Raw genomic sequence first — 26,106 nt, 5'->3', positions numbered from 1 at the left:
AAATTTTAATTAAAAGCATGAACGGCTTCTACAAGCTAAACATTTTTATATGTTGTGCATGATTTGTATTTCTCCTTAAATCTGTTTAGTTTGTCCATCAGGAGTTTTAGGATTTTAGCAACACTTAGTTCATTTTTAATTGTAACCAGAGCCCTAGTAAAGCATACTTCTAAACACAGCTCCACTCAATTTGAAACAGCTCTCTTAATACCCTACATTGGGGGGCTCCTTTTCCTGATTTTCTCTTTCCTTTTTATAGCCCAGTACAGAGAGCCGATAGTGGCTTCTTTTTGTTTTCCTGCTTCTATATAGACAATTAATATAGCCCTCCCTCATAATTTCTGGACCTCCTCTAAAAGCCCCAAGTTTCCACATTAATTTCATCATTTTCCATCTGCCACACTTACTTCCATCTCTCAGTGAGCAGCTTATCTTTATGTCTAGAGTGTTTCCTTTTGCAGATCTACCAATCCACAAACTTTGTAAAGAGAGCTCTTTACATATCCAAGAGTGTTTTGGTATAGAAATTACAGAAATGATGGTAGAGTGCTCACTGTCCACTCACTCACTGGTCTTCAGTCTCTGTATTACTTGTAAGCCTAATTTTGCCAAAGAAGTAGTAGAAAGAAAAAACACTTTTTCTTTCTACTTTGTCCTAATTAGGAATTAGGACAAATTCCTAATACAACATATTTCATTTATTTTCTGAGTAAATATTTGTAAAATGTGTTGTTGTGATGTGTAAAAAATGTTGTAAAAGTGCTAGGCACATAATAGTCAAAAATTAAATCTAATCAAAAGGGGACATGGAACCCTATGCACATTGTTCATGGGATATAGGATATTTCTATATGAATCTTTTACTATCACTAATGATCTTATCAGAAATTAAAAATAACTTTAAGCATATATTCTTCAAATATTCTGCAATTTGTCTATCTTAACTTTTGAAAAATTCACTCTTTTGGTGAACATTAGAATTGTAATAGCTTATGTAATTAAAGTAAAAACTATCACCTGCCTAAAAGTAGTAGCAAGAGGGAGGAATTAATCTGTTACACAAAGTGCTTGCTTGGTTGAAGAGTATAAAGCTTTTGTTACAGTTTGCTAGGATTTCTGTAATATAGAGACTTGGTTATTTTCTAAGGAAATGTTAAAGGGGAACAGAATACCCTGATCTTCACATGAGTTCTTTTTATTCTTATGGTCACCCATACAGTGGATGTTATCCAGGTATTAGCCATTAGAACAAAGAGAAGATTGCATATGCTCATAATTATCCTCTGAAAATCCTTTGGTTCCCTAGTGAAGAGGTTGGAAGATACCTGGTAATGGGGGAAGAAGTTTAAAAAAGAATTTCAACAATGTTTTTCACAACCTAGGGGTCCTTGCAGCCAAAAGCAGAAGCAGCATTTTAAAATCACTGTCACTTTATAGAATTTCAGTCAATGAGGGGAATACATCTTTTGTCCTCCTAAACTGTTATTTCTACTTCTTGAATCTTTTATCCCCTTGGCTGAGAAGGTATTGAATTACATATGATGTAGCTCTACTACAGATTCTCTAAAAGTGTAATTATATGCAATACTAATAACTTTATTATTTATTTAAACTTCCAAAAACCTGCATAATGAAAAATCATAGAAAAGTCTATAAACTTTAAATTAAATGCAAGTCTGGAATCTGTAGAATCATGGCATTTTATTTCATACTTGAATGATTTATTAAAGGTCCAACTTTTATGAATATAGCATTCCTTTTCAGGAGCAGTCAGCAGGAACATTCATAGGAGCACATAAGAAGCACTAGCATATTAGCCAGTGATTGTGATTTATACAAACTGAATATTTAAAAGCATTAAGAGTCATACTTCAGCCAAAATTCCATATTTCTGCATTTTTAAGGTACGGCATTACCAAGAGTAGTGAATCTAAGAATGTTCTTAAAGTTTTCCTAACTTCTCTTTGTAACAGTGAGCCAATTTTTACTTCAGTCCAGTTCATCTGGAATGGCTCTCTTTGTCTGTTATGAGCAGGGTTTGGTCCCTATGATGTTAGTGGGCCAGAGTGAGGCCACCTAGGACTTGAGTTGAGTCAGACCAGGGACTTGCCAGAATGCAGTAGCACTGACCTAAAAGATGCTTTCCCTGTGTTGTTTCCTGAGATTTCTTGGTGGGTGGGGCCTGCAGTTGGACCAGATGTCTGCCCCAGTCCACTGCTGGGGCTGTGGTAGGACTCTTGTGTGTAATTATCTTCCCCTCTCCCCAGGGCAGGAGTCACTTTGGAGTGATGCTATCCCTGTCAGAGCTGTTTGCACACTGCCAGGTTTGTGGCTTCACCTTAGATAGGCTCTAACAAGAGCTTATAGGAGGTAGTAGTTTTACAGGAGAACATGGGTGGTACACACAGGGGTAGCAAGGTTGACACAGATCTCTTTTGGGAGGGACCTGGATCCACTTTATTATTATTTTTTAAGATTTTGTTTATTTCTTTGACAGCAAGAGAGATCACAAGTAGGCAGAGATAGAGGGGGAAGCAGGCTTCCTGCTGAGCAGAGAGCCTGATGCAAGGCTGGATCCCAGGACCCTGAGATCATGACCTGAGCTGAAGGCAGAGGCTTGAACCCACTGAGCCACCCAGGTGCCCCCAGATCCACTTTAGAAAACTGTTGCCATAGTGCTGGAGGGGCAGATCTGCAGAAGAATGCAGGGAGGCATCTGCTGTGGGATGAGATCTGAAGCCAAGGCCCGGCTGGATAGGTCAAGTTTGCAGGAGAATGCAGCAGGTAGGACACACTGTTAGCAGTGTAGGTGGAGAAAGTTGGCACTGTGCTCATTCCTGTAGGTGTCTACACTAGGCTGGGGGCGGGGTAGGGAATGACACCCTCCACCTCCTTTGTTCCTGGAGAAGTATCCTAAAGAACCCTGCTTTTCCAGATTAGTAAATAAGTCTCCTAAGGAGGTGGGGTCATTCTGAGTAACAAATAATGACCTGACACCCATGTGCACACGTACACTCATACCAGTGCTATTAATATGATTTCAATGGCCGGAAGAGTGTTGGGGAATTGGTGTAATGTATGTCCCAAAACATCCAGGCTCAGACAAGTCTTTTGTGCAGTCCTGGGTGCCAAACAGTTTGTGATCTGTCCTTAGTCAAAATTCTAGAAGCCACGTAGAAGAATAAATGAAACAAGATGGGATTGGGAGGGAGACAAACCATAAGTGACTCTAAATCTCACAAAACAAACTGAGGGTTGCTGGGGGGAGGGGGGTTGGGAGAATGGGGCTGGGGTTATGGACATTGGGGAGGGTATGTGCTTTGGTGAGTGCTGTGAAGTGTGTAAACCTGGCGATTCACAGACCTGTACCCCTGGGGATAAAAATATATGTTTATAAAAAATAAAAAATTTAAAAAAAATTCTAGAAGCCAGTAAAATGAAGTGCTGAGGTGTGGCTTGCCACAGAAGACTCTAATGGTAGGAACAGAAAGGTTATCTTCTCCTAGCACTCGGAGGTCCAGAAACAGCTGAAATGGTAAATGTTTGGGATTGATTTGAATGCATCAAGAGAGAACGGAGAAGACACTGGACTTCATTTTGTAGCTATAAGGAGTCAGTGGTTGGGGGAAACCACAGGATTAATTTTTTGTTTTGTTTTTTAGAAATAACACCTTGTAGAAGATATATTTCCATATCTTTACTGTCCTGTTCTCAAAGATTTTTCCCCATTTTTAATATTTTTTCTATTATCCTAATTCTGCAGAAAATTGGTGCTTATTCTAATTCCACATACTGAAAATTATTGCCATAGGTATGTTCCCAAAGCTCCAATGGTATAGCCCAGAGGCTGTAATGATCTCAGGCATCTGAAGCTGTTAAGAGATACTTAATAGGAATATCAAGAAATAAGAAACAAACTCCATCTTCAAAGCTCACAGCCAATACATCCTTATTATGAAGTTGGAAAAGTGTACACCTGCGTAATCAGCAGGAAAGAAATGACAAACTGCGTTTAGCTGGGATAGAGTGTGAGATTACCCTGCACGCAAACCTAAGGATTCACACACACTGGAGATGCTTATCTGAGCTTGCTGATGTGATAATAAGCTAGAGCTTGTTTTAACAATTTTTTGTTTTCTGTAAGACAATTTTCCTGCTGACAGGAGAGGACTTGGCAGTTCCACCAAAACAAAAACAAAAACAAAAACACACTCTTTAGAATTCACCAATGTCTTTCTCAGCACTGCCAAATCAAATCAATGTTTTCCTGTTCTCACCTTACCTGATCTCACTGATCACTGTTGACCATACCCCTGCAAAGCTACCCTTTCACAAGCCTCTCTTGTTTATTTCTCTGACATTTTTGACAATGTTTTATTATTACCACCTCTTATAAAGGTTTCTCTTCCCATACTTCCACCATCTTGTTCTCAATTTTCTGTATTTTTTGGTTTAAACTCGTCATGATTCCAACTATGGCATTGGTTATTCCCAGAACACCATGGACACTAGGCCCCCGTGCCTTTGTTTATGCTTCCTCCTCTGTCTGAAACATCCTGCCCTCCCCATCTTTTCTTTCTGTAGAAACCACTCCCTTGGATGTCTAGGTCAGGGGTTACCTTGTGTGTCTGTGCTTAGCTATTGGCAGGCTAGTCTAGTGGATCCTTAGCTGAGAGAGCTTGCCTCTGTTCCATATAGTCTCTCATACTCCAAAAGGCTGTCCCAGGCTTGTTCCCATGGTGACAGCGAGATTCCAAAAATGAGAGTGGAAGTACAACTGGCTCCTGTAGCCTAAGTACAGAACTGATACACTGTCCCTGCTAATACATTCTATTGGCCAAAGCAAGTCACAGAGCCAGACCACGTTGAAGGGATAGAAGAATAAACTGCACTTCTGCATGAACTGCAGGGACATGGACATAAAGAGGAGATAAATTTGTATCCATTTTTTGCAACATACCACATTTGCACAAAGAAGACTATGACTGTGTTCTCATTACAATATTGTTCAAACGCCAAGAGCAGTATTATCTTATTCACTTAATTGTATATGCCTATTTCCCTATAGCCGAAGATCCTACTTGAATGCAGGAGCCATGTTTTATTTATCTTTGTATTCCTAGCACAAGTTCTGAATCCCAGTAAGTGCTCAATGTGAACTTAATAAAGCCTGATCCATCTTAAATTAGTTTCTATAATTAACTGGAATTGTTTTGCAGAATTAATAGTGGTCAATTTCTGGTCAACTGGAAAAACAATATCAAAATCTCAATTTCATATTCTTAGATTTTTTTTACCATCTTTGTTCAGAACAGAATTTCTCAAATATAAAAATTCTGGGCCCCTTTCAAATAAAAAAATATTCTAGTGAACTAAAATTTTGATGTGATTGGTACGATACTCAACATGCAAAGACATAAAATTGATGTAATTCTTTTTTTATTATGTTCTGTTAGCTCGTGTATAATACATCATTAGTTTTAGAAGTAGTGTTCAGTTCATCATTGGTTGCATGTAACACCCAGTGCTCATCACAGCATATGCCCTCCTTACTACCCATCACCCTTTTACCCCATCCCCTCTGAAACCTTCAGTTTTTTTCCCAAGTTTTAATTATGTATTTGACCGAGAGAGAGAGAGAGAGAGAGCATAAGCAGGCAAGTGGCAGGCAGAGGCAGAGGGAGAAGTAGGCTCCCTGCTGTGCAGAGAGCCCAACATGGGGCTCCATCCCAGGACCCTGAGATCATGACCTGAGCTGAAGACAGATGCTTAACCAATTGAGTCACCCAGGTACCCCTAGAATTGGGTATAATTCTTATAGCTCTTCAATAGCATAAAACCAAAACAAATATAAAACAAAACTACAATACTGATAAAATTCCTATTAACATTATTTAATGAACAGATAATCTTGATTGCTGAAAATGGATCTGCTTATAACAAGAAGAGGGCTTCATCTGTTACTGTCCAGGTTCATTTGAGTTGGGATTCCTATAATTAATGCTACAGAAGCATATACACTGCCTATAAATGCAGGTGTACCTAAAAATCATTTTCTCCATTATTTCCATGACTCAGTTTAATTTATCTTTTTAGCTATCATCTTCCAGGACAACAGAAACTTAATCTCAGGGTTAATTTATGGTCTGCCTTGCTTCTCCCCATGATTGTACCTAAGTTCTGTAGTTCTCATACTGGGAATTGATGGACATGGTCTATGCTCCATTCCCCACCTTGAAAGCACAAACAGTGCACAGTTTGAACATGTTAACTAGCCTGACTCCTCAGTGAGCTCCTGACCCCTACACCATACCAGCCCTGGCAATCTCATCAAGGCAGCCATAAAGCAATACACACCAGAACACTCCTGATCAGTGCTGACTGATCACATTGTCATTGCAATGTGACACAGATGTGAACATCCAGTTCCACCCTACTTCAACTCCAGGTGGCTTAGTAGGGCACGCCCAGGGCAGAACATTGCAGAACCTTTGGGTGATCCAGCTTCCTTGCCTAAGTGCCCACTGCTTGAAGCACTCTGGCAACCCCAAGCCTGTCCTTGCATCAGTTCCAGCCACCTAGACAGGGGACCCCCTGCACAAAGTGCCCCAGAATACTCCTACCCATAGCCTTGGCTCTAGTCATCCAGCCAGGATACCTGGCACTAAGTACCCTGGAATACCTTGGCTTGCAACAAATTCAGCTTCATTATTCCTACCAGGTTGCTCTCAGTGTGGAGAGTCCTGCACATCACCTGGTCCACGCATCACCTCAGTTCTAACCACCCTGTCAGGAAACCCTCTGCAGAGAGTCCCAGGACACTCCAGATAACACTACTTCAGCTCTCCTTCCTAAGTGCTTTCTATGAATAGAACCTAAGGACACCCCATCTTGCATCCACTTTAGCTCTCGCAATCTGCCGAGACACTCACTGTGTGGAGAGCTGAGGATCCCAGTCCACACTAACCACAGCTCCAGGTAGTCAGCCAAAAAAAGTCAACAACACAAATAGCTCTTCAAAGGGGACAACCATACATGAGACCATTCCTTCAAGTTTTTGAGAAGTAGATATTCCACCTAACCACAGAAACACAGAACATCAAGCAAACTAGGGAGACAGAGGAATATGCTTCAAAAGAAAGAACAAGAAAAAAAGCTACAGAGAATGAACTGAAAAACAGATAAGAAATATGGCTGATAAAGAATATAAGTAATGATTGGAAAGATGCTCACCAGGCTGAAGCAAAGAATGGATGAACACAATGAGATCTTCAACGAAGTGACAGAAAATATGAAGAAGAACCAATCAGAGTTGCATAATACAATAACTGAAATAAAAAATAGGAGAGGCCATCAGCAGAAGATTAGCAGAAGAACATATCAGTGATCTGGAAGACAGTGATGGAAACAACCACGCTGAGTATTAAAAAAGAAAAACGAGAAAGGAAAAGAATGTTTAAAAATTGAGGCTAGGTTAAGAGTCTCTTGGAGCACTGGGAGTTATGCACAAGTTGAACATTACAACAAAAAATTATGATGTACTGAAGGTTGGCTAACTGAATATAATGAAAAATTTAAAAATAATTAATAAAATAACATATAAAAGAAAATAAAATTATATTAATTAAGTCTCAATAAAAAAATCCCTTGGACAACATCAAGCAAATAAACATGTGCATTATAAAGATCTCAGAATAAGAGAGAAAGGAGCAGAAAACTTACTTGAAGAAATAAATAGCAAAAACTTCCCTAAACTAGGAAAGAAATAGACATCCAGGTTCAAGAAGTACAGAGAGCCTCAAAGAAGATGAACCGCAGGAGGTCCACAACATAACATATAATAAATGTCAAAGATTAAATATAAAAAGAGAATTTTTAAAGTAGAAATAGATGAGTTACCTACAAGGGAGACCCTATAAGGCTATCAGCTAATTTTTCAACAGAAACTTTGCAAGCCAGAAGAGAGTAGCATGATATATTCAAAGTGCTAAAAAAAAAAAAAAAAAAAAAACCTACAAGAATATGCTAAACATTGGGCGCTTGGGTGGCTCAGTGGGTTAAGCCGCTGCCTTCGGCTCAGGTCATGATCTCAGGGTCCTGGGATCGAGTCCCGCATTGGGCTCTCTGCTCAGCAGGGAGTCTGCTTCCTCCTCTCTCTCTCTGCCTGCCTCTCTGCCTACTTGTCATCTCTCTCTGTCAAATAAATAAATAAAATCTTTAAAAAAAAAAAGAATATGCTAAACAACAAGATTATCATTCAGATTTGAAAGATAAATAAAGAGTTTTCTACACAAACAAAAGATAAAGGAGCTTATGATCACTAAACCAGTTATACAGGAAATGTTAAAGGGTCTTCTTTAAGTGGAAAAGAATGGTTATAATTATATGTGAGAAAACTATGAATAAAAAGATATAAAATATGACAGTATATACATAAAACATGGAGAAGGAAGAAAAAAGAAAGTAATGAATATAAGAGAATATTAAGATAAATTATATTAGAATGTGTTGGAACTTAAATGGCAATTTAATTACTGGTAACCACAGACTAAAACTTACGATACACAAAAAATAAAGAGAAAGAAAGTGAACTTAACACTATAGAAGCTCATCAATCACAAAGAGAGCAAGAGAAGAAAGTATGGAGAGGAACTACAAAAACACCCACAAAAGAAATAACAGAATGGCAATTAGTACATACCTATCAATAATTACATTAGTCTGTGCACACTTATCCCCCCAAAAATAATTACTTCAAATGTAAGTGGCCTAAATGCTCCAAAACATAGGGTAACTGAATGGATTAGAAAAAAATGTCCAAAGCGAGAATCATCCCAGTAGACCAACAAACAAGATGGGATTGGGAGGGAGACAAACCATAAGTGACTCTTAATCTCACAAAACAAACTGAGGGTTGCTGGGGGGAGGGGGTTTGGGAGAAGGGGGTGGGATTATGGACATTGGGGAGGGTATGTGCTTTGGTGAGTGCTGTGAAGTGTGTAAACCTGGTGATTCACAGACCTGTACCCCTGGGGATAAAAATATATGTTTATAAAAAATAAAAAAATTAAAAAAAAAAAAAGAAAAAAATGTCCATCTATATGCTGCCTACGTAAGACTCACTTTAGACTTAAAGACACATATAAACTAAAACTAAAGGGATGAGAAAACATTTATTATGCATATAGAAGTAGAAAAAAGCTGGGGCAGCAATACTTATATCACACAAAATAGACTTTAAAACAGACTTAATAAGAGACAAAGGGTATTACATAATGATAAAGGAATCAATCTAACAAGAGGATATAACAATTATAAATTTCTACCCACCCAACACTGGAGCACCTAAATACATAAAGCAAATATTAACAGACATAAAGAGAGAAAATGGTAATCCAGTAATAGTAGGGAACTATACAAACCTACTTATATCAATGGCTAGACCATGTGGGTAGAAAATCCACAAGGAAATGATCTCTTTGAATGCATGTTGGACCACAAGAACATAATATATATGTGTGTGTATATACATGTATACATATACACATTCACACATATATGTGCATATATATATATATATATACATATACACACATATACATATATATATATACATATACATATACATACACACATATACATACACACATACATATACACAAACACACAAACATTCCATCCAAAATCAACGAAATGCAATTTTCAAGTGCACTTGGAACATTCTCCAAGATAGGTCATATGTTAGGCCATAAAATGAGCCTCAATAAAGTTCTGAAGATTCACTTTCTTTTAAATTCGGTAGATTTGATTTATTTATATAAATGTACAATTCATAGGTGCCTTTCTTATAATTTATTAAGAAAAAGTAAATATGCAAACACTATTTTAGAAGGATAGTGTATATAAGTTGGGGGAGGAACAGAGGGACAGGGAGAGAATGCAGGGCTCAATCTCATGACCCAGAGATCATGACCTAAGCCGAAACCAAGAGTCAGATGCTCAACCAACTGAGCCACCCAGGCACCACTAGACTTTTAAAGATTTAAAGCATACCAGGCACCTATTCTAGTTACAACAGTAGAAATCAGTCAAAATAGAAATCAATTACAAGGAAAAAACTGTAAAAAACACAACTACATGGAGACGAAATAACATAATACTAAACAACCAATTAGTAAATCAATTAAACAAGAAATTTTTTAAAAATACATGAAGAGCAGTGTAGAGATTCCTCAAGAAATTAAAAATAGAACTTCCCTATGACCCTGCAATTGCACTACTGGGTATTTACCCTAAAGATATAGATGTAGTGAAAAGAAGGGCCATCTGTACCCCAATGTTTATAGCAGCAATGGCCACGGTCGCCAAACTGTGGAAAGAACCAAGATGCCCTTCAACGGACGAATGGATAAGGAAGATGTGGTCCATATACACTATGGAGTATTATGCCTCCATCAGAAAGGATGAATACCCAACTTTTGTATCAACATGGACAGGACTGGAAGAGATTATGCTGAGTGAAATAAGTCAAGCAGAGAGAGTCAATTATCATTTGGTTTCACTTATTTCTGGAGCATAACAAATAGCATGGAGGACAAGGGGAGATGGAGAGGAGAAGGGAGTTGAGGGTAATTGGAAGGGGAGGTGAACCATGAGAGACTATGGACTCTGAAAAACAATCTGAGGGTTTTGAAGGGGTGGAGGGTGGGAGGTTGGGGTACCAGGTGGTGGGTATTATAGAGGGCACGGATTGCATGGAGCACTGGGTGTGGTGCAAAAATAATGAATACTGTTATGCTGAAAATAATAAATAAATAAATAATACATGAAGATGAGTGAAAATAAAAACTCAATAGTCCAAAATCTTTGGGATACAACAAAAGCAGTTCTAAGAGAAAAATATATGGCTATAGAGGCCACCTCAAGAAAAAAAGAAAAAGTTCAAATAAGAAAATCAACTTTACAACTAAAACAGCAAAAAAAGAACAAAGCCCAAAGTGAGTAGAAGGAAGGAAATAATAAAGATCAGAATAGATGTAAATGACACAGAGACTTAAACAAAACAACAGAAATGAATCAATCAAACCAGAGGCTGTTTCTTTGAAAAGGTAAACAAAATTGATAAATTCTTAGGCAGAGTCTTTGATAAAAAAAGAAACAACCTAAATGATTAAATCAAAAATAAAAGAGGGGAAGTAATAACTGATACCACAGAAACACAAATTATGACAATACTATGGAAAATTTCATGCCAACAAACTGAAAAACCTAGAAAACAGATAAATTCTTAGAAAAATACAATCTTCCAAAATTGAGTCAGGAAAAAATAATGAAATTTGATGAAAGCAATTATTAGTAATCAAGTTGAATCAATAATCAAAAAATTGTCAAAAAATAAAAGTCTGGGGCCAGATGGTTTCACCGATGAATTCTCTAAACATTTAGATAAGAGTTAATGTGATACAACACATCAACAAAAGGATAAAATCAGGTTATCATATCAATAGGTACAGAAAAAGCATTTGATGAAATTCAACACCTTTTCATGACAGACTCTCAACAATGTGAGATTAGAGGGAACATACCTCTAATGAAAAACCCACCGCTAAACTCTTACTTAATGGTGTAAAACAGAGCTTTTCCTCTAACGTCAGAAACAAAACAAAGATGCCCACTCTCACAACTTTTATTCAACATAGTACTGGAAGTCACAGCCACAGCAATCAGACAAGAAAAATAAATACAAGGCATCCAAATTGGTAAGAAAGAAGTAGGACTTATACTATTTGCAGATGACATGATACTATACACAAAAAATCCTGAAAACTCCATTAAAAAACTAATAAAGGTGATAAACGCATTCAGTAAAGTTGCAGAATACAAAAATAATATACAGAAAATGGTAGCATTTCTATACACTAATAATGAAGAGTCAGGAAGAGAAATTAAGAAAACAATCCCATTTACAACTACACTAAAAAGAATACCTAGGAATAAACTTAACCAAGAGGTAAAAAACCTGTATACTTAAAACTATAAAACATTGATTAAGAAATTGAAGAGGACATAAATAAATGGTCTTGTATTGAAAGAATTAATTGGATTGCTAAATTCTTTAATTGAACAACCCAGTTAAATTCTTAACTTGGATTGTTCAAATGTCTATACTACACAGAGCCATCTTCAGATTCAATGCAATCCTTTTTTTTTTTTTTTTTTTTTTTTTTTTTTAATCAGAGAGAGTGAGAGAGCACAAGCAGGGGAAGTGGCAGGCAAAGGAAGAAGCAGGTTCCCTACTGAGCAAGGAGCCTGATCCAGGACTTGATCCCAGGACCTTATTTAGGATCATCACCTGAGCCAAAGGCAGATGCTTAATCAACTGAGCCACCCAAATGTCCCCATATTCAATGCCATTCTTATCAAAGTAATAGAAGAATTTTTCACAATACTAGAAAATTTGTGTGAGACCAAAAGACCCTGAATAGCCACAGCTATCTTGAGAAAGAAGAACAAACCTGGAAGTAGCACAATTCCAGATTTCAAGACATACTACAAAGCTATAATAACCAAAACAGTATGGTACTGGCACATAAAACTGACACACCGATCAATAGAATGGACTAGACACCCACCAAATTAAGCCATATTTATATGGTCAATTAATCTATGACAAAGTAGGTAAGAATATATAATAGGGAAAAGACAGTCTCTTCAATAAATGATACTGTGAAAACTGGACAGCTACATACAAAATGAAGAAACTGAACCACTTCCTTAATCATACCCCAAAACCCAAAATGGATTAAAGATCTAAATGAGATATCTGAAATCATAAAATTCCTAGAAGAAAACATATACAGTAATCTCTCTGACAGCAGCTGTAGAGACATTTTTATAGATATGTCTCCTTTAACAATGGAAATAAAAGCTAAAATAAACTATTGGGACTACACCAAAACAAATTTTTTTTTCATTGGAAAAGAACTGTCAACAAAATTAAAAGACAGCCTACTGAGCAGGAGACGATATTTGCAAATGATATAACCAATAAGGGTTTAGTATCTAAAATATATAAAGAACTCACCCAACTCAAACCCCCCAAAAAGTAATAATAATCCAATTAAAATGGGTAAAGGATCTAAATAGACATTTTCCCAAAGAAGATATACACATGGCCAGCAGACACATGAAAAGATGCTCAATATCATTCATCATTAAGGAAATGCAAATCAAAACCACAGTGAGATTTCAACTTAAACTTGTCAGAATGGCTAAAGTGAAAGTCAAAAAAAATAACAAGCGTTGGTGAAAATATGGACAAAGTAACCCTCGTGCCCTATTGGTGGGAATGTAAATAGATAAAGCCACCATGGAAATCAGTATGGAGTTTCCTCAAAAAAATAAATAGAGAAATAACACATGATCTAGTAATTCCACTACTGGGTATTTAGTTAAGAAAAGGAGAACACTAATTTGAAAAGATATATGCATCCTATATTTATTGTAGCATAATTTGCAGTAGCATATGAGCAACCTAAGTGTCCCTCCATAAAGGAGCAGATTAAGAACATGTGGCGCACACACACACAGATATTACACAGCCATAAAGAGGGGTGAAATTGTGTCATTTGCAACAATACGGATGGACCTAGAGGATATTATGTTAAGTGAAATAAGTCAGACAAGAAAGAAACACCATGTAAAATCACTCATATGTGGAATCTAAAAAACAAACAAATTAATAAACAAAAAGAAGGATCAAACCTAGAAATACAGAAAACACACTGATGGTTGCCAGAGGGGAAGAGTTGGGGGGATGGGCAAAATGGGTGAAGGAAAGTAGGAGATACAAGCTCCCAGTTATAGAATAAAGAAGTCACAGGAATAAAAGGCACAGAGTAAGGAATATAGTCAGTGATATTGTAATAGTGCTATATGATGACAAATGGTAGCTACAGTAGTGATGAGTATAGCATAATGTAAAAATTTGTCAAATCACTATGTTGTGCCCCTGAAACTAACGTTTGTTAACTATACTCAAATGAAATTTTTCATAAATTGGTTAATATTTTTTGATGTTATTGCATTACATCACCACGTGCTGTATGACAACTCAATTCTTCCACCACATTTATCTACTCAATTCTTACTTAAGCATACCATGGCATCATTTGACTCTCACTTAACATGAACATTTCATTTTCATTTTTAATCTACCCATTTTTCTGACTGATAGCAAATACAGGTACTGAAATGAAGGAAATATTCTTTTTTCCATTTAATATTGTGGCCATAAAAATAACTAAAAACATCTGTTAGTTGAGCTGGAGGGGTGATTAGTTTGTCATTATAGCGAAAACATCTTATCTGTGGTGCCTGGGTGGCTTAGTTGGTTAAGCATCTGACTCTTGATTTCAGCTCTGGTCATGATCTCAGGGTGGTGAGATCAAGCCCTGTGTCTGACTCCACAATGGGCCTGGAGCCTGCTCAGGATTCTCTCTCTCCCTATGCCCCTCCCTCCCTGCCCTGTTGGCACTCTCTCTCTCTTTCTCTCAAAACAAAACAAAACAAAACAAAACAAAACCCAAGGCAGGCCTCCCCCTGCCAAAACAAACAAACAAAACCAAAAGCTCATAGTATCTAAAAATTCTTTCATAGAATACTCAAGATTTATAACCTAAGGTCTCTGGAGTCTGGGAACCCCAGTTTGAAAACACTGTGTTACAATAAATTTATTTTCAACTCATGTTCCTGACAAAAGCTAAGTTCAAACAAATGGTTTTGAATTAATTATCTTTTAGTTTTACTTTCAGGTATCATTGTCTGGATGTATCTTATCACCAGTGAGATGCCCCTCTGAATATCACTACCCCACACCTTACTTGTGGGAAAGCCATTCTTGGGTCCTCCAAATCCACCTGGTGCTCCTGCCTTCTCTACTTCCTCTGCCTAGAAGTAGAGTATCTGGCTTCTCTCTCCATGCAGTACAAATTCTTATTGATTCAGCCTCCCATTTTTTTGGTGTTGTTCCATAGTGTTTTTTAAATCTATTTTTTACCTTCTATCAGTTACATTTTTTTTTTTTTTTAGCTCAAATCTCCATTCCCCAAAATTAGAAATTTTGGTTGAAGGATCTGGAAACATATGGTCAATATGTACCAAGGTGAACCTGTGATTAGCACCCACTGGTGCATACAAAGGAAAATATTATTTTGGGGTAAATAACTAACACTAATTACAGCCTTGAGAAAATGCTTTTAAAAAATTAGTTACCATTTCTTATGAAATCTTGCCATTTGCGACAACATGGATGGAACTAGAGCGTATCATGCTTAGCGAAATAAGTCAAGCAGAGAAAGACAACTATCATATGATCTCCCTGATATGAGGAAGTGGTGATGCAACATGGGGGCTTAAGTGGGTACGAGAAGAATAAATGAAACAAGACGGGATTGGGAGGGAGACAAACCATAAGTGACTCTTAATCTCACAAAACAAACTGAGGGTTGCTGGGGGGAGGGGGTTTGGGAGAAGGGGGTGGGATTATGGACATTGGGGAGGGTATGTGCTTTGGTGAGTGCTGTGAAGTGTGTAAACCTGGTGATTCACAGACCTGTACCCCTGGGGATAAAAATATATGTTTATAAAAAATAAAAAATTAAAAAAAATAGTTACCATTTCTTAATCTGACTCTGCTGCTTAGCTAATTAAAATTTCTTCTCCCAAGTTCTGACATGGTATATAACATACTCAAAGAGTAAAACAGAGATTGTTGCTCATCTTACCTGTGCACCAGGAGCACAAGAATCAAAGCTGAAGTTATTTGTTGCATTCTTCTCAACTATGCATCTATTGATAACAATGCCAAACGGTGGGTATTCTTTAACTTGGTTCTACATAAAGATAACAAAAACTTAGTTACAGATTACTGACCTCCTATCATGGGATGAGATTCAATTTTCCATTCATTTCTTCAAAATTTATTAAGCACCAGGTATATGCTTAATAGGCATTCGTAGGTACTAAGGTAGTAAACCTCCAAATATTGAAAAAAATATTCATGGATTTCAAGGAGCTTACAGTATAGGAAACTAGTAGACAAGGCAAGAGAAGGGTGTATTCATTAATTTACTAAACACACACAGCAATTACTACATGCCAGTCAATATTTTACCTTTTTAAAATATCAGGCCAAGGAAATTTCTTAACAACCCTGCAGTTACTATCATCTTCATTTTACCTAGGAGGAAACTGAAGTTCAGAAAGGTGAAGTGTGGAGTACCTGGGTGGCTCAGTCAGTTAAGTGTCTGCCTTTGGCTCAGGTCACGATCCTGGGATCAAGTCCCACATTGGGCTCTGGTTCAGCGGAGAGTCTGCTTCTCCCCAACCTTTCCCCCTGCTCATGTTCTCTCTTTCTCTCTCTCTCAAATAAATAAATAAAATCTTAAAAGAAAAGAAAAATGTGAAGTGTTCTGTCCAAGGCCATACCACTATTAGTGGAGAAATTGGAATCTGAACCCAGGAAGTATAGGTCCAGAGTGCATAAGATGCTTCCAAAATACATTTCCTATATGTTGTTCACAAAATGAGTCCTATGGGACAAATCATTTTTTAAATTAACATATAATGTATTATTTGCCCCAGGGGTACAGGTCTGTGAATCATCAGTCTTACACAATTCACAGCACTCACCATAGCACATACCCTCCCCAATGTTTTTTTCTGGGGGGACAAGTCATTTTAAGAACACTTCACACACTGTCCTCTCTCTAGAAAATTCATAATACATACTAGCATATTAGCAAATCTAACTATAACAAAACCTGTTTAGCTTGGATTAAAACAAATATGCTCAATATCACTAATCATCAAGAAAATGCAAGTCAAGACTACAATGGGATGCAACACCACACCTTTCAGAATGGCTAGTATCAAAAAGACAAGAAGTAGCAAGTTGTGGGAGAAAGGGAACCCTTGTGCTCTGTTGGGGGAAATACAAATTGGTCTGCTCACTGTGGAAAACAGTATGGAGTTTCCTCAAAAATTTAAAAATAGAATTACTATATGATCTAATAAAATTCCACTACTGAGTATTTACCAAAAAAAAAAAAAAAATTAAAACACTAATTCAAAAGATATAGGCATCCCTATGTTTATTGCAGATTATAGCCAAGATATCAAAGCAACTCATGTGTACATCCATAACTGAATACGGGAGAGGTGATATGCACACAGACACACACATAGTAAAGCATTGCTCCACTATAAAAAAAAGAACGGAATCTTGCCATTTGCAACAATGTAGATGGTCCTAGTGGGTATAATGCTAAGTGAAATAAGTCAGACAGAGAAAGATAAATACCATATGATTTTACTCATTTGTGGGATTTAAGATACAAATGAACAAAGAAAAAAGAGAAACAAAAAATCAGACTTAAATACAGAGAACAAACTAGTGGTTGCTAAAGGGGAGATAGATGGGGATGGGTGAAATAGGTTAAGGGGACTATAGAGTACACTTACCTTGATGAGTACTGAGTAATGTATAGAATTGTTGAATCATGCTGTACACCTGAAACAAATATTACACTATATGTTAATTATACTTCAATAAAAAAATACCCAAGTGTTTTTTACTTTATTTACATTAAGAAAATTTCTTGAAAGACAAGATAACACAAGGAGTTATTGGACATTATATCAAAAATTAAAGATATAGTGTATGTTGGCTAATTGAATTTAAATTAAAAAATAAAAAATAATAATCAAAATTAATATTTTTAAGTGATAATATTTTATTTTCCATATGCCTAGAGCTGAACTGCACCACACCAGTTAAGGAAATAATGTCTCCACCTGGAATACCTTGGTTTAAACCCCAACACTATCACACAATTAGATGGTCTAGGTTGGGCTCTGTTGGGCTAACAAACCCTAAAATCTCAGAGGTTTGATTCAGTGAGAAATTGTTTCTCATCATGCGAAGTGCGATGTGATTTATTTCTCATGGAGTGGCTATGCTGGCAGTTCTTCCCTAAAGGATGAGTCAGAGACTCATGTTTCTTTAATCCCACAGCTCTGACACCTTCAACAAATGACCTCAATGTGGTCATGGAAAGGGAAAAAAGGAATATGACGGTTTATGACTGTGCTTTATAGCCAGACCTGCAAATAACATAAATCATCTCTGTCCACACTTCACCAACTAGAAATCAATCATATAGCTCCTACCTAGCCACAGGGCAAACCGGGAAATGTAGCCTTTTGGTGTGCTTTGGAAAGAGTTCATGGGTTTCAGTGAACATGTAATATTGCTAACCATGTAAACTTGGGCAAGCTATTGAATTCCTTTGTGCCTCACTTTCCTTGTCTATAAAATGGGTATAAGTTATCTCATTGGCTTTTTATTAAGGTTAAATGAGTTACTATCTTTAATCACTTGGAATCACATTTTGACCACAGGTATCTGATTCATGTGTTCAGTCATATATATTCATAACTCTGAAGAGCAAATATTATTACCTCCATATTTGGAGAAGAGGAAAGAGATAGAAACTATATGACATGCCTACAATTACACAGTTGCTTTATTACTCAGGGTTCTTTAGAGAAACCAAAGCAATAGGATTTATTTATACAGTTAGAGAAACAAATCTATTGTAAGATGTGATTATGGGGACTGATAATTCCAAATCTGCAGTATGTGCCAGCAGGCTTGAGACTCAGGAGAATTAATGGTACAAATGAAGTCCAAAATCTGACAAGCGAAGAATTCCCTCTCATTCATGAGAAGGTCAGTTTTTGTTCACACTGTTTTTTGACCAATTAGATGGGGTCTACATAGATCACAGAGGACAATCTACCTCACCAATTAAAATGTTGATCTCACCTAAAAACATCCTTGAAATATTGAAACACCAGAATATTGTTTAACCAAATTATCTGGTACCTTGTGGCCCAGTCAACACATAAAATCAACCATTATAACACAATAAAGAAAATAAAAATTTAAAAACTCAGATTTCTACTAAAAAAAAAAATTAACCATCACAGTTGCCAAATGTCAAAATATTCAGAACCTTTCGTGAGTCTTCTGATCCATCCACAGTTTTAATTTTTAAGTTAAAAAAATTAACCATCACCGTTGCCAAATGTCAAAATATTCAGAACCTTTCTTGAGTCTTCTGATCCATCCAGTTTTAATTTCTAAGTTAAAAAAAATTAACCATCACAGCTGATAAATGTCAAAACATTCAGAACCTTTCTTAAGTCTTCTGATCCATCCACAGTTTTAATGGCCCACATAGAATCTGATCTATAGATAGATGATTCTTTCATCCGTTCAAGAATTCTTTTTTCAAGCACTTATACTTTTCAGGGCACAGGAAAAAGAATGACAAATAAAATGACCCAAACTCTGACTTCATAAAATTTATAAGTAATAGTAAAGTCATTTACTTGTACAACTTTTGTGTCATCACCCTACCCACCCCTGTTGTCACTTATATTTACACACATGCCTAAGCACATTCTAGTGGAGATCTTGGTACTTCCTGTTGAGTGTTTCAAAAATTCCCCAACAGCCCCAAAGTTTCAAACACCACATAAAAAATAATGGCAAAGAGGCATTTTGTTCATTCTTGGGGGAGAAAACGTTGGTTTCCGTGCACCTGTTCAAGCCTGAAAGGTCACATTTTGGTCTTAATCACTGCTTAGTATAACCAAAAATTTCCTAAATTGAGAACACTTAGAAACTGAGATCTTCAAAGGTCTATAGGCTTTCTGGCACCAGGCTGGTTCAGCTAGCTCACAAATAATTGGCATTTACTCCCTTGTATTGATTTAACTCTTGGAGCCAAACAGGATCCCAAAGTGTACAAATCAATTCTATCATTACCCTGGTGAGTAAGGGGAAGACAGAAGTCATTTCAATCTAAACTTTGTAACTGAAAGCACTGATCTGATGCACTTTTAATCTAACAAAAAATATATATATGCTTAATGTAGGTGTTTGCATTTTCTATGATGTAAACTCAAATCTGGAGAAGGAGAACCTTGTCCAACTTGCTTTTATAGGCAAAGAACAACTTTGAGAAGAAAGGAAATAGAGTTGATTCAGAATCAACAAACATTAATGGACATCTATAATATGAATAGACACCATATTCTCCAGTATAAAGATTAGGATACATCATCTAGTGCATAAATAATTTGAATTTAAAATCTACGTGAAACTCTTACAAATGAAGGAAAATGGTTTGCATATGGTTTCACATGTAATGAAGTGCTATTATTGAAAAGGGAAAAAAAGAATACTATTTCAGACAACCCTACATAGTCTCTATTACTGTGGTCTCTTCTAGACTGTTTCAGAAAAGTCTACATAGTCTCTGTTACTGTGATCTCTTCTAGGCATTTAATGTACAGTGTCTCAACTCATTTTGAGATTAGTTAAAAAATTAATGATTCATGAAAAGAGTAAATAGGATTAATAAATGATATGAAAGAATCCAATTCAACATTTATCGACTACTTAACTATAAGCCAGATAAAAAGTATACAAAAATAGGAAAACAGACCCTAAACAGTTTATAATTGAATGATAGGAAACACACTCAAGTAACTACTGAGACATGAGGCAGATTATGGTGAGTGCCCTTGGAAGTATCCCCAATTTGGACAACAATCTTTCCTGGTAGATTTGGGGAGCCAGACATGTTGCTGCTTCAACAATTCCCCAACATTCAGATCACAGATCAGGAAATTCTAAGTGAAACAGGTTTATTAAAGATTTTTACAAAAACAACCTACAGAGACTTTTTGGATGTTAGTTTCAGAATATGGCACTTACACTCCATTGTTCTTGTGCCCAAGTTCACAGAACTGGGTTACAGATCATTGTTTAAGATCATTTGATGAACTCCTCCCTCCTCCATCCTCTAAGCTTATCAAGGGTGTCCTGTACCAAATGATCATCTAGAATTGTCACCTTAAAACTCATCTTTCTTACCCTCTGCATGTTAATTATCAATAGGGAACAGGTCATGAGAACAGGATGCTTAAGTAGTTTGTGAGGCACAGACTTGTACCCCTGGAGCTAATAATACATAATATGTTAAAAAAAAAAAAAAAAAAAAAGTTCGTGAGGATGAGCACAATGCTGAAGTCCATGGGCTTTGTTGCGCCCACACTAGAGCTGAGTATAAATGCGGAGTCTGGAGTTCCTTGTCTAGCAAAGGCCAGAGGAGAAGGATATGTAAAATGCCTGAGTTCAGGGGCGCCTGGGTGGCTCAGTGGGTTTAAAGCCTCTGCCTTCAGCTCGGGTCATGATCCTGGGATCGAGCCCCATATCGGGCTCTCTGCTCAGCGGGGAGCCTGCTTCCTCCTCTCTCTCTACCTGCCTCTCTGCCCACTTGTGATCACTATCTGTCAAATAAATAATAAAATAAAATCTTTTAAAAAAATGCCTGAGTTCAGCAAAGGGAAACAACAGAAAGTTTTTGTGAAGCAGATGGCAGTTAAGAAGGTGCTGAAAAGCTGGTAGGATTAAGGTGAGGGGATGTTGGAGGAGTGCTTTCTAGGCAGAGAGAAGGGCCAACAAAGCAGCAGAAGCAGGAAAATATGACCAAGGAATTATAAGCAGACTCATCAAAATAATGTAAGTTATCCCCCCAAAAAAGGAAAAAGCAAATAAAACTAGAAACATTGACTCAAGCACCATTCTACAGGTATTCATACTCAATTTAAAGACTTTATACCTAATTTTGTGTAAAACTATGCATCTTAGCCCACAAACTTCCATGTATAAGCAACATAACTTGATTTCAATCATTCAACTTCATTTCTAGTTCAAGGTCTACTCTGCTGAACAGGCCAGAGATTTGAATCATCCCCCCCCCCACAATGTTCCTCCCCTTTTCTCTCCTTGAGAGGGTGAGTTCAGGGTTTGCATTATGCCTAGGAATTGGGAAGGCACCAGATTACTGGATCCTTGAGTCTACTGTCCAATTTATTACAAAGATAGCACTTCCTAGCTCGCCAGCCAATGAGGTTCCTTCAAAAGACTGATTATTGCCCTGTCTAATATAACATATGCCACCCCACCACTCCACATTCCCAGCAGTGATGCTGAGAAGTCCAGGTTCCCCCTCTCTAGAAGTTCACAAATTTTTCTGAGTCTTTGCAACCATTAGTATCACTAGTTGGAAAGTAGAGCATGTCCTTACTACGACCACCATCACCATACACCCCTTCCCTCTAGTCCAGATTGGAATTGCTGTTTTTCTGGGACAATCTTGACTCCTCCAAGTTTGTGATCAGGAAACCATTAACAGTCTGAGCTATGTTCTAGGGTTTAGGCTTTTGTGGGAAAAAATATGGAAGACTCTCTGGTCATTTCTATTTTCAGTTTTAACTCCTCTCTGCCCTGAGACAATGAGCAAGAGGACTGATTAACTGATGGAATGAGAAGAAAAGAGAAATAAAGGGAAAGGAAAAATATTTAATATATAAAAATATTATTCCATTAAATCTATATGCAATGGAGGATGTAGCAGTCATTGTGGGTTTAAAGAGCTTTATAATAATCATTCTGGAAGCAGAGTACAAGGTGGATTGGAGGAACTAGAAACAAAAATGTTTTAACTGGTTACAATAAGGCAGGCCAGTGGCAGTGAGATGGAAAGGGAAGACAAATATTTGAGATTCCAAAAAGCTAAACCCATTAGGACTTAGCCCACGACCCAATAAACATGAAGAGATTTAAAAAAAAAAAATGAAGCAGCTATTAACAGGATGCTGGGGGGAATAATGATGGCATTCTGAAGAAGAAAAATCAAACAGTGTATGAGCTTATTTACAGAAGAAAACCAAATTCCATTTTGATGTTCCAGATGTCAATATCATCACTCAGTGAGGATTCCCTAGAAGTGTCTGGAAATCAGAATCATGGCTCAGGAAAGACCTCACACAAGGCGCTTTGATTCTTTTATGGAACCAAGTCTTATGTGAATCAACTAGTTCTATTCAAACAAATTATGATAGTCTAAAAATACAGGAGGGCATCAGTGGTTGTAGGAAATGATTCTTTGTACATGGTGATAAGAAGAACATGTGAATTTAGAAGCTGGAAGAAAACAGGAGAAACAAAAAGCAGAGATTAGAGAGATGAAAGACTTAGAAGAAAGGATGGCCATTTGTGCGAAGGGCTTCAGAAACTTCTAAACTCAGAACCAAAGGAAAGTCAGAGAATATGGAAATGTGAAAGTCACTGGATGTTTTCCCAAGGCTGATGTCAGCAAGAGAGTGTGGCGTGGAGACATACTGCAAGAGACTTGAACTTGCACATACGGTGTGGAGACCCTCTTTCAGAAAATCTGGTATCAGTGGAGTGGAAGAAATGAGGTTATAAAACTTATTCAGAAAGAATGGTACAATGAAGGAGATAAAAGAACAACTCTAACTCTTCTACAAATTCTTCAGACCCTGGTTAAACTAGCCCCTACACTATCAGTGGAGTGGAAGAAATGAGGTTATAAAACTTATTCAGAAAGAATGGTACAATGAAGGAGACAAAAGAACAAATCTAACTCTTCTACAAATTCTTCAGACCCTGGTTAAACTAGCCCCTACTCTATGACTTCAGAATGTTTGTAGACTCTGTTATAAATACCTGAAATGTTCTTTCTCTGTCCTTCCCTCCTTAACCTCTCTAAGCATCCATTTTCTCATTTGTAAATTGGGAATAATAATACCTACCTTAAACGTTATGAAGAAAATAAATCAGGCTGCAAAAGGGCCTAGATCAGAGTCTGACACATAGTAGATATGTAGACAGCAATAGTATTTTACTGAGAGTTGTACTTACCACAAAAATATCATTCACACAAAACTACCATAGGGCAGTAGAAGACTATTATTCATATTGTTAATATTGCAGAAGCTATGACTGGTACAGTGTCAGGTTGCTTATTCCCCTGGGGAGAAAAGAATTGCCTAAAAGCAGAGCCTTGCCCAAGGCAGACATGGTGAGAAATGGACCCGAGAGAGTGATAACTCCAAGAGGCGTTTATGAGGGAGTGTCTCCAGAAGCTTTGTCAAGTGTCCTCCAGTAATCCTAAATTACATGAAAACTTCACTTCAAAATGCATGGTCTGGTCCCCTCTTCCAAAAACCGGAAGAACATTAATTTGATCTTCCATTTCCCAAAACGTTTTGGTAGCACTAGGAAGTAATATAGCCCAAGTTGGTAAGGCTCTGGGGAGGAATTGGAGGAACTATTCCTTGTTCTGCCTCTATGCGGCTGAGAGACCTTGGACCAGTCATTTAACCTGTCTCGTCATCAATTTATTTGTCTATAAAACAAAATGAATAGACTAGGTCATTGGTTCTCCTCAGGGGCAGCTGAGGAGATACCCCCTGCTGCCAGAGGGGATATTCAGACCATGTGTGGGAGAAGTTCTGGTTTTCACAGGATTGGACAGTGCTCATGGTATTAGCAAGTGTGGACAGGTATGCGGGATGTCCTGCAAGGCTTAACACAGTCGGCAACAATCAGGAGTTGTCCTACCTCCTGCATGACTTTCTAATGTCCCTCTGACACTGAGGTATGTGACGGGCTTTATTATAATTAATTAGCCTAGAACCTGTTTCACATGTAAAAAGAGAATATTTTTGCATAATTAAAAAAATTTATGTACTTGAGAGCAAGCAAGCGAGAGCACACATAAGCAGGGGGAGGGACAGAGGGAGAACCAGACTCCCCAGTGAGCAGGGAGCCTGATATGGGGCTCAATCCCAAGACCCCAAGATCATAGCCTGAACCAAAGGCAGCCATTTAACCAACTGAGCCACCCAGGCTCCCCTTTTTGCATAGTTTTTATATATACTTGTTCAAATAGTTTCTCTCCAGTACCTACCTATGCTTCTGCACTTGTATTGTACAGAATGGCTCCTGATCTCCTTTTAAATCTAACTTAACTCTAAGTACTACAAGCTCTTGGCTACTTCAGTATGTTTTCCATTACCACACTTGTGAATATGTTAACATCCATTACTCTCATTTTATTTCTCTTCTAGTTAGCACATTTTTAATTGTACACGTATATACATTACTTGTCTGTGAATCTTATTTTAGGGTAGGACAGGGGTGTTGCAAAAGGTTTGTTATAAAAGTGTTCTTGGGTCCCAAATGTTGAAAGTCACTAAACCAGACGTTCTGATGTCCCTCCTTCCTCTCAAACTCCGTGACACATCATTTGTCCACATTGTCTTCTGTGGAGGGCCGCTACAAGGAAAGAGTTGCATATTTTACTTGTTGCAACATTCTATACTGCACTGAACTTGAATGTATGCTCAACTGTGGTGATGTGGCTATTTACCTGTCCCCCTACAACCAGCCATCCAATACCTGAATAACCTAAGTAAACCATCAACAAATAATGGAAACTGAGCTAATCCACATTCATATTTACTACCAATTTCTTGTCACTTACACAAGACACATTCAGGGCATGTCAATTATGCTAATTTCCAGTGAAGAGGACTCTCCTATTAATAGTTCTTGCAACCTCATGCCCGGCTTACTCTGCCTCAGTGAGCTTCCACATCCTGTTCCTCTTGAAAGACTTCTTAATTTGTTTTGCTACCAAAAGAGATAAGTGAAACTATTTTTCAAGAAAAACAGGAACTTTTGATAGAGTTGAAATGACATGTCAGATACAGATAGCTGAAATAAGTTGTGTTTGGTTACTGTCTATGTTTCCCAAAGAAAATAATCACCTCTGGGACTCATATGCGATTCTGCGGTGCCTGAACAATCGAAGTCATTTATTTTTGTTTCACCTCTGAAAAATATAGCCATGGCAGCAAGGACAGAAGCAATGCATATTTTAGAGATTGAGCATTTCACTCCCTCCCCTTTTATTTTGCAAAACAAAAATGTCTTTATTTTTCTATAACCAGATGAAATTTTCATTTTTACCCATTTACACTTCCAACTGATGGCATGATACTTGATAATTAACTCAATTCTAAGTGAAGTCTGTCAAATCCAGTGATGTCTTAATCATTTGGGGTTTAAAATTTTAGAATTTTCTCCACACCTTA

At 37.3% G+C, this 26,106-nt stretch overlaps 1 long non-coding RNA gene across 1 annotated transcript in view; it reads right to left on the bottom strand.

Annotated features, from left to right (window-relative positions):
• The window catches only part of LOC309849253, a 323,232-nt gene that overhangs the window by 43,834 nt on the left and 253,292 nt on the right, over window positions 1–26,106 (bottom strand). The window contains exons 6-7 of the long non-coding RNA XR_014303616.1: window positions 17,524–17,572; window positions 15,786–15,893 (exon numbers count right to left, since the gene is read on the bottom strand). This is a non-coding gene — a long non-coding RNA (uncharacterized lncRNA). The remainder of the gene's footprint in view (window positions 1–15,785; window positions 15,894–17,523; window positions 17,573–26,106) is intronic.

The sequence above is a fragment of the Mustela nivalis genome, assembly GCF_964662115.1.
Source record: "Mustela nivalis genome assembly, chromosome: 15".
Taxonomy (NCBI): Eukaryota; Metazoa; Chordata; class Mammalia; order Carnivora; family Mustelidae; genus Mustela; species Mustela nivalis.
This window is presented reverse-complemented; position numbering and strand designations above follow the sequence as displayed.